The sequence below is a fragment of the Rhinopithecus roxellana genome, chromosome 14 (assembly GCF_007565055.1).
Source record: "Rhinopithecus roxellana isolate Shanxi Qingling chromosome 14, ASM756505v1, whole genome shotgun sequence".
Taxonomy (NCBI): Eukaryota; Metazoa; Chordata; class Mammalia; order Primates; family Cercopithecidae; genus Rhinopithecus; species Rhinopithecus roxellana.
Window position 1 is genome coordinate 69,827,110 of NC_044562.1, and position 10,352 is coordinate 69,837,461.

General features: G+C 45.7%; 1 protein-coding gene across 4 annotated transcripts in view; it reads right to left on the reverse strand.

Annotated features, from left to right (window-relative positions):
- OSBPL6 (oxysterol binding protein like 6) overlaps positions 1-2,879 on the reverse strand; it is a 201,845-nt gene extending 198,966 nt beyond the window's left edge. For 2 of the 4 annotated variants that reach the window (XM_010382503.2, XM_010382491.2), the window contains exon 1: positions 2,626-2,879. The gene's annotated coding sequence lies outside the window, so the exon portion shown is untranslated. The remainder of the gene's footprint in view (positions 1-2,625) is intronic. The other 2 variants (XM_030917077.1, XM_010382496.2) reach the window with 1 other exon arrangement.
- Between the last annotated feature and the right edge of the window lie 7,473 nt (positions 2,880-10,352).

Genomic DNA, 10,352 nt, shown 5'->3' on the forward strand with positions numbered 1-10,352 from the left:
TTGCTTTCTAAAAAGATGTGTATTTCAACAGACACATATGCAAAACAGAAGTCCATGTTTGTATTTAGTGTTTGTATTTGATTGTTTCCCTGGCTTATGTAAATTAGTACAACCATTTGGGAATATAATTTGGCAATACTTAAGTTGAATATTCACATAACCTACAAACCAGCAATTTTATTCCTTGGTATTAACCCAAGAGAAACACTGGCACGTGTGTCCAGGAAACATGAATAATCAGAGCAACACTGCAATATCTCAAAAAATAACAAAATTTAAAAAAAAAATGGTCACTGAAAAGAGAAGAGAGAAACATACTGCGTTATAAGACACGTAATGGATTATTTTACTGCAGTGAAAGTCAGTGAACTACAACTACATACAGTATGAATGAATCTAGAGATATAATATTGAGTGAGAAAAAAAAAAGTTCCAGAAGTCAATGGATAGTATGAGACCCTTTTTCCCCCAAGATTTAAAGTTTTAAACAAGTATCATAATTATGACCTAATCTTTGCAGCAAAACAACAAAATCCTTCTTTTGAGAATGTATGCCTTATCTTTCAAAACTATATTATCTTCTCTCTACTCCAACAGTTTCATGAGTAAAGTCACAAGAACTTTTATCTCCTTATGCAGTGTACCTAATTCAGTATCTGTGGTGATACTAAGACCTCCAACCACAAAGATTTCATCTTGGAAGGACTTTATTTTTCTCCTTTAAGTAAAGTTAACTTAACGTTAGAGCAATGTAGGGATAAGAAAACTTACATATGTGATTCTTGTAAAAGTCCAGCAGAACTACCTCATACTAAAGCCAAGAGTCACCTGACAAGTCATAGTAATCTGAAACTGAGGTATCGCCAAAGGTAATCCATCCACTGAATGTATAATGGCGTTATCAACATTGAATCCAAAAATATGAGCAAAACCAGGATTTTTAGGCTTTCTAAAGCCTGAACTTTTAATTTCAAAATATTTCCTTTTTACCTTAAGAAAAATTATTTTTTAGGGAAAAAATATATGAACTCCAACTGCAAAAGAATAATAAGAATAAAATCTACCAATCAGGGCCTTTCCCAGAGAGGGCTATGCATATTCTCTGTAAGTGATTATTGCTGAATTACACTGCAGCTTCCCTTCGACCTTGGGAACCCTGATCACTCTCAGAGTTACTGCGAGGTCTTCTGTTTCATTTATTATTAGTCTTTGTCTCTGCAATGCTGTAGCATGTGATAGAAATATCAACGTTGTGAGCTTGCAGTACCCAAAACTGTAGAAATGTTTCCAAAAAATGAAGCGGGGGTTGGGGGGGGGGATGAAAGAAGGAAAAGGAACAAAAACAAAACGAGGAAAACAAAGTTAATGGTATTAAGATGGGAAATTTCTCATTTTTACCTTGTGAAGACTACATTTCCTAATCAGCTTAGTGATATATAACCATTAGTATGCAATTTTTAAATTTAAGAAAAGATGTCCAAGAAAATTATTTAGAAAAAAAAATCACAACTGAATATAATAGACAATTGGTCAAACTTAGCCCAGCAATTTAAAAATGAAAGTTCCTATGGAAAAAACCTTGCAGGATTTTGTGTCCAGAAGAGAGAAATAATCTGGCAACCCAGTGGGTTCACTTAGTTTCGTGTCATTTGCTTCATGTCCATTATGTAATGCTTCCCCTAGCTTTAGGTCTCTAGGTTTAAGCAACCGTTCAGGTATATCACAGAATTGTCACAAAATCAGTATCTGGTTATAACTTTCAACAACAGCTTAAAAGGTGCCTTGCAGATGTGTCTATATGCAGCAGAAGCTTTGGGGAGACAATCTGCTAGTGTCATTACTTCTCCAGGATTCCTCCCCAGGTCTCCCATTCCCTCCTCCCCCAGCATCCCCGGCGACACGATCTGCGGGCAGCTCCCGGCTTGATGCAGGGGAAGCACGTCTTGACTGCAATGCAAACCCTGTCCCGGTCTGAACCAGGGAAGGCAGACTTGGCCCTGGCCGGGGGTGTGGACGAAGGCTGCAGGGAGGGATGCAGGGGCGCCAGCAGCGGGTGGGCAGTGGTGCCCCGCGAGGGCAGTCCGCAGTGCACGCGCACAATAAAACCCAATGCACAACTTCCCCAGCCGCTCCTCTCGGCTTCCCCGATTCCCTGAAAGGTGCGGCGTAGGCGTTAGCTCGCGCGGGCGCGGGCGCTCTCACCCGCGCGGGTTCGGTTTTCCGCTGACAATTACATCAGTCCTTCTCCCTACCCCTGCTTCAATCCCCAGGCAGCCTGCAGGGAGCAGGGGCGCCGGCCCGCGCGAGGGAACGCGAGCGCGAGTGGCAGGCAGCCGGAATTCCCTGGCAACGAGGGGGAGGGAGGGGGACCGCGCTACAGACGCCCCCTCCCATCCCGGCCGCGGGAATGGGCTGCCACCGCCGCCCCGACTTCCCTGTAGCCCGGGCTATCGGCCGGCGGCGCCTCCAGGGGGACGGCGATGCCCTGGGGGCCCGAAGCTGCGGCTGCCCACCCACGCGTCCCTCGGGGTCCTCGGCCAGCCGGAGGCGCACAATGCCCCCGGGCCGCGATGCGGGCACCGTGGCGCCCGCCCCGGGCAATCCCTTTGCAGCTAGGACACCTACCTGGAGGGCGAGCGGTGGTGCCGCGGGTTCTGCCGCGGCTGCGCGGCTGCGGCGGGAGGCAGGAGGCGGAGAGCCGGCCCCGGCAGGCTGACCGGAGCGCGGGCTAGCAGAGGAGAGGAGGAGGCACAGGCGCCGCCTGCACTGAGCGGCGATCTCTAGCACCGACAGCGGCGGCGGCGACCGTGCTGCGCCTCCAGTGGTCCGCGGCGCCGCAGCCCCTCCTCTCCCACGGGCGGGGCGCGCTGGCGGGGCGGCGCTCCCGGCTCCCCGCCCCCGGCTCCCGCCCGTCCGCCCGGCTGGAGTGGAGCGGCCAGTGGCCCGGGCTCACGCTGCGCACCCACCCTACCGGGCGCCCCTCCCTGCGCCGCCAGATGGGCCGGGGATCCCGCACCCGGCGCCCTGCGCCCTGGTCACGCGGGGTCCCAGAGCCGGGGTTCTCCCCTGGCCTGGCCTCCGTGGGAATCCGTGGTGTCCCGAGATCACCCGCCGTGGAAACCCCGAGCTGCCATCCGCGGGCCTGCGCTCAGTAGCGGGAGCCCTCGCCCGCGAAGTCCGGCGGAGGTGGGCCGGCCGCTGTCTGGAACGGTGACCCAGAAGGGCTCCAGCGCTCGGGGCCAGGAGCGCTGCGGCAGGGAGCACTGGGGAGACCGGATTCCGAAAGGAACAGCTGCCTGGCGGCCTCCGATCGGTGCTGCCAAGCCCCTGTCCCTGGGCGCCCTTCTGAGGTCGTCATTTCATACACTTACGCGACTGTGCGTGCCTGCTCCCGTCCCTGACTCACTCGGGAGCAAAAACTTCTCGGGCCCAGAGAAACACCTGGGTTCTGCGAAAGGAAGAGCCGGTTCCTTCAAGCCCCTGGCAAAGCCGATCAAAGTCAGTCAGTTCCACCTCACCACCACCCTTAATTAAACCCTTCCACACTCCAAGCCACTCCCGGCCTGCGTTCGGAGAGCAGATTAATCTAAAGGCAAATTTGCTAGGAGGGACGGGGTAATGTAAATATTTGTACAGACATTCTGTAAATGAGTGACTGAGGACATGTCAATATTTCAAGGCATTTGTGTCATCATCATCTGGGTGTGGAAGGCAGAGGGGAGTCCAGAGGACATCGACTGGACCTAACAGGAGCTATTACAGAACATGCTGGGGTGCCTTCAAAAATGGAAGATACTGCTTACTAATGAGGCAACTGTGATGGCATTTCATTGTGCCCTGTGCTGACAAAATGATTTGCTATGAAACAGTCGACTCTATGCACTCCTTCCCACAGTTTCTCTTGAATCTCCAATCTTACCCGTTGGATTAGCTTTTTCCACCTAGACTAGCAATGTTCTCATGTCCCCTCGTTACAAAATAATAGATGCGGGACCCTGCGACAATGGCAGCTTGTCCTTCATTCCTTTGCTGTGAAGACAGGCTCCTCAAGGGAGCAGCTGGGATGCCGACCTCTGCTTCATCACCCTTTCTACTCCTCCTTCTATCTGAGTTCCATTAACAGAAACTCTACTGAAATTGCTTTCTCCCTTAAAAGAAAAAAGCTAAAACCCATATATTTAAAAAGAAATACAAAAGTGTGAATGAAAATGAGAGAGTACACATAGCACACAGAATCTTTACCTAAAGAAGTTCTCTAGGCCCAGCGCAGTGGCTCACGCCTGCAATCCCCGCACTTTGCAAGGCGGAGGCGGGCGGATCACATGAGGTCAGGAGTTCAAGACCAGCCTGACCAACATGGTGAAACCCCGTCTCTACTAAAAGTACAAAAGCTAGCGGGGTGTGGTGGCAGGCACCTGAAATCCCAACTTCCTGGGAGGCTGAGGCACAAGTATCGCTTGAACCAGGGAGGCAGAGGATGCAGTGAGCCAAGATCGTGCCACTGCACTCCAGCCTTGGCTACAAAGTGAGACCCTGTCAAAAAAAAAAAAGAAAAAGAAAAAGAAAAAAAAAAGAAGAGGTTATCTAATTTTTTCTCTGAACTCCTAATAGCAGGAAACCATGAACTATGGGGGAAGAGAAGGAACTACCACAACCTAAATCTCACGTTTTAATGTAAGAATGTTCTCATGCTTTTCACTCTATTCCATAGTAGGTATATGTGTTTTAATACTTTTAAAAATGGTTTTAAACATCAGGGAAAAAAATCTCCCCCACTGTCTCATTGATTAATGGTCAAATAAGAGGTAACGGTACTATACCTATCCATCTGGGGAAATGGATGGATTAAACACAGCGGGCTGTACAGAACTACAGATCAAGGCAGTTTCCTTACCCATTTGTGCATCATTGTATTTTGAAAACTCAGACTGGCATAGATATGTAAATAAGAATAACAGGCTTTTCACTGCTTTTTGAGCTATGGCAGGATTATTGCTCAAAAAAGTGCCAGAGAGCAATGTTTTCATTAAGCGTACATTCTTGCTGAGTGTTAAAGTCACAAGTCATATGTTGACTAAGAGGATCTTGGCTTCCCTAATCCATCCCTTTTGTCTCAGAAAATACACGTTCGTGGACTTTTCCACTGAAGAAAGTTAATGATGTTCTTAAAAGTCCATCGATGCTATAATTCCATCACATACAAATGAACTGAGCCTCATAGGAATCATAGTTTCCACCATCAATTCATCCAAGTCCTGCTTCATTTTCATTGCATTTTCTTAGATGAGTACAATTTTAGCTGGAGGTTTTAGGAAAACTGAAGTGCTAATGCTTCCTTGAAAGACGCAAACCCAGGACAACAAATGAGGAACAGGAGAAATGAGACAGGAAAGAATAGAAAACAAATACATAGTGATACGTTATCAACTTGGCCTGTGCTTCATGAACCTGAGAAGACACAGCCAGTTGCTTAGCCATGCAAAACTGCCCAAGAACTGGCTATCAGAGAAAATACTGAAGAAGAAATTTACCTGAAAGCTACCTCCCATTTCCTCCAGCTTCCAGGATGAGTCGTCATCTGACCCCTCTGACAGCTACTAGAGAAACAAATCCCATACTTTGCAGCCAAAGTATGGTCATTGTACTGGTTGTTCTATATGCAACATGGTTATGCTGGAAACTATGTTTCCCCAAATCCCCTTTAATATATGCTTCCAGACAGACAAAATTGAAGTTGCCTGTGACTTAGGAGACAATACTGAAGCAGCATCTTCATTTGTCTCTCGTCACCGCTAACCAATGACGACTTTCATTACATTCCGACAGTCACCATTGGTTAGAGGTGGTGATAGACAAATGCCATTGCCAGCCAATGCGAAGAGATGCAGGAGAGTTCCTGTTTGTTCTCATTCTTCCCTGCTCTGTATTCTCTTCTGACAAGTAACTGTGACCACAGGCTAGCTAACAGACTCTTCACAGAAACTCACAGAGGCAGCAATCATAAAGACCCAACAACCATCTGTAGATGTCTACACCAGCCATTTTTGTGCTCTCACTACAGCAGCTGGATGTGCCTAGCCTAATATCCAGATTTCCCTGCGAGCTTGGACTCTTCTGCCCAAATCAGGATTGTACTCTGATTCCCCTTTTCAGACTTTTAGACTTTTACTTATCTAACTCCTCCCACAAATGTGATGTAATATCTTCTTCTTCTTCATTTTTTTTTTTTTGAAACAGAGTCTCCCTGTCGCCCAGGCTGGAGTGCAGTGGTGTGATCTCATCTCACTGCAACCTCCACCTCCTGGGTTCAAGCAATTCTCCTGCCTCAGCCTCCTGAGTAGCTCAGATTATAGGTGCCCGCCACCATGCCCAGCTAATTTTTTGTATTTTTAGTAGAGATGGGGTTTTACCATGTTGGCCAGGCTGGTCTTAAACTCCTGACCTCAGGTGATCTGCCCACCTCAGCCTCCCAAAGTACTGGGATTACAGGTGTGAGCCACTGTGCCCAGCCCTAATTTCTATAATAAATTCCTTATTCAATATATTCACAATGGTCCTGCTTCCTTGATGGAAGCCCATCTGCCAGGAACTTAGGCTGGATCTGCTTCAGGAGGCCTGGACGGGAGCAATCACTTGGGGACTATTGAGGCAGGGCGAATAGCTAAGAAACCTGGAAAAATGTGAGGCCAAGAGACTCTAAGGATGAACTCTACCTGTGCTTTATTCAAATAGCAAAAATATTCATAGTTTTGCCTTGTATTTGTTAACTGAGAGAGTTCAGCTTTGAAAATATTTTTATTATTACTAAATTAACCTACTTTCGTTAATCACTCTCATGCATCAAAATGCATCATGGCTTATTTTTGCTTTTGTTGAGACATTGTTTTGACTTTTTTGACTTTTAGTATGGAAAATAACAGATCGAACCTCAGTTGGAAAATTCTGACCCGTACATTTCCCCGGCTATGGAAGCATCCTAACTGAGTTTCCTGTTTTGTTATAAGTTTAAACATAAAGATGAGTAGTAATCTTTTGTAATTTACTTTTTGTAAAGTCGATTTTTCTTTTCTTTCTTCTTTTTTTTTTTTTTTTTTTTTTTTAACATTTACTGTTTTTACAATACCAAAACAGCACAGTAAGAAAATCAAAAGGCAGGCTGGGCACGGTGGCTCGCGCCTGTAATCCTAGCACTTTGAGAGGCCAAGGCAGGCAGATTACGAGATTAGGAGATCGAGACCATCCTGGCTAACACGGTGAAAACCCATCTCTACTAAAAATACAAAAGAATTAGCCGGGCGTGGCGGCGGGCGCCTGTAGTCCCAGCTACTTGGGAGGCTGAGGCAAGAGAATGGTGTGAACCCGGGAGGCGGAGCTTGCAGTGAGCTGAGATCGCGCCACTGCACTCCCAGCCTGGGTGACAGAGCGAGACTCCGTCTCAAAAAAAAAAAAAAAAAAAAAAAATCAAAAGGCAAACTCTTTGAAATAATGATTTCTTGCAGGAAGGATACAATGTTCCCTAGTGCTTTGAGGGCTAAGGGGCCTTGGTATACTCTTACCTGCAGTCTGTTCATTGGTCAAATTTGGTGTCACCTTTTAATATATGCATACATTTATTTCCCCAATTGGTATAATGCTCCCTAAAAATCACGTATTTTGGTGAAACTTTTTTTACCAAGATTATTGCCATCAAGAACTCCTGGGTAAGCATCCGGCAAGTTTAGAAGGTCAACCTTCAGTCCTCAATTCCATTTAGTGCTATATCCTTTATTTCCACACTCTCATCATCCACCCAGTTGACTTGCTGATCCAGCCCGGAGAATATTGTTGTATCTACTTCAGAGTGAACCTTTCATTCAGAGTGCTTATCAAAGTGCCGAAAATGATAGAGAATTGAGATTTCATTGAGCTTATCTGGACAGGTTAAGCTGTTTTGGGGAAAGGATTGGGTACCTGTTTCATTTATTTAATTCGATAATACTTTTTGAGTGCCTGCTATGTATTAGGCATTATTCTAGATGCTTGAGACATCATAAGTAAGCAAAACAAAGACCATGCCCTCATGGAACTTACATTCTAGCTGGGGAATATAGACAATAAACAATAGGCTTAACAGATGAGAAAATTACACAGTATATTAGAAACTCATAAGTGATATGGAAAATGTAAAAGTTTAAGCATGTTAAGAGGGTTGGAGGAGGTTTGCCACGGTTCAATATTAAATAAGGTGGCCAATATTGGCCTCACTGAGAAGATGACACTTAAGTAAAGACTTGAAGTAGATGAGGGAGTTAATTAAGCAGATATCAGGGAATGGCGGGAGGGGCTGTTCCCTTTCCAGTCAAGGAGACCAGCCACTGCAAAGCAAGTGGAGTGAGCTTACCTACTATTCCAGAGGGACAAGGAGGTCAAAGCATCTGGAACACGTGGACCAAGACAGTGAAGTAATTGAGGCCAGTTTATGAAGGCACTGTAGGCCATTGTTTGCACTTAGACTTTTACTCTAAGTGAGATGGGGATTAATCATAGGATTCCATGCAGAGGAATGGAATGGTTTGACTCATGTTTACGAGTGTGACTTTGGCTGCTGTATTGCGAATAGTTTCAAGGTGGGCAAGGCTGAAAGGAGAGAGGAGGCTGTGGCCGTCATCCTGGTGAGTGATAAAGGTGGTTCAGCACCAGGTGGTAGAGTAGAGGTGGCAAGAACTGACAGAATTTAACATGTACTTTAAAGGTAGAGCTAACTGGATTTTCTGATGGATTGGATTTCTGATGGATTGGATCTTGCTGATAAGTGTTTGCATGAATTATGATTAAGACTTATTTTGGCTGGGTGCGGTGGCTCAAGCCTGTAATCTCAGCACTTTGGGAGGCCGAGACGGGCGGATCACGAGGTCAGGAGATCGAGACCATCCTGGCTAACACGGTGAAACCCCGTCTCTACTAAAAAATACAAAAAACTAGCCGGGTGAGGTGGCGGGTGCCTGTAGTCCCAGCTACTCGGGAGGCTGAGGCAGGAGAATGGCGTAAACCCGGGAGGTGGAGCTTGCAGTGAGCTGAGATCCGGCCACTGCACTCCAGCCTGGGTGACAGAGCGAGACTCCGTCTCAAAAAAAAAAAAAAAAAAAAAAAAAAAAGACTTATTTTGGCTGGGCATGGTGGCTCATACCTGTAATCCCAACACTTTGGCAGGCCAAGGCAGACGGATCACCTGAGGTCAGGAGTTCAAGACCAGCCTAGTCAACATGGTGAAACCCCGTCTCTACAAAAATACAAAAATTAGCCAGGCATGATGGCAAATGCCTGTAATCCCAGCTACTCAGGAGTCTGAGACGGGAGAATCGCTTGAACCTGGGAGGTGGAGGTTGCAGTGACCCAAGATCATGCCACTATACTCCAGCCTGGGTGATAAAGCAAGACTTCATCTAAAAAAAAAAAAAAGAAAAAGGAAAAGAAAAAACGACTTATTTTCATTGTACTATTCACTCGTTAGTGAGGTTGTGGGGAGGAAATGCAGGGTCCTCCTACCTCCAGCTATCAGGAATGCTGATCACTGACAAAGATCCTAATATCCGAGAGTGACCATTACACTTGCTGCCCAGCAACACGGCAGTGCTCAGTTCACTGGATTTTTATAAAACACACACTCAAACATAGGATTAGTCCACATGAAAGGTGGAATATTTCGGTATACACATGACAAACCCCGTAGGAAGTTTTTCTCCAAAACTGTTGAATAAAATTAGCAAAGTAGAACCCACTGCTTCATATCCCAGAGTCCAATTTTAGAAAAGTAGACTTTTTTGTAAGTAAACTCAGACCCAGAACATACTTTTTCAGCCCACAGGCCCTTTCGTGTGACTAGATCCTTAAGGTTTCCTGGTTATTACATTAGTCCCCCTCTATTACATTAGTCTCCTTCCCCTACAGAAGAACTAACTGAGCAAGAAGCCAACCTTCTTGATTGATACAGATGCTAAGAAAGTGAAAAGCTCTCCAAAAGGCGGAGATTCTAAACCTAGTACAAACCTTTCCTAGTTGTTTGACTTTGAACACGTTTCTGAACCTCTGTCTAAACTCCAGGTTGTTCCTTTACAGAAGAGTTGAAAAAAAAAAAAACTTCCAAAACCTAGTAAGATTGTTGTTAAAGTGGTTGCAGTAATGTGTAAAGTAACTCATATATATATAGAAGGCTCTGGACAAAAGTTAGTTGGTTTATCTCTGCCTTCCAAAAGTCCATCTTTCCTTGAAGATGAAATACAAATGTCATGATCTTCGTGAAACTTTTTCTGATCCTTTCCAGGTTTGCATTAATCCCCACATAATTGCTTCCTGCACTCCTACATTCAGCTTTT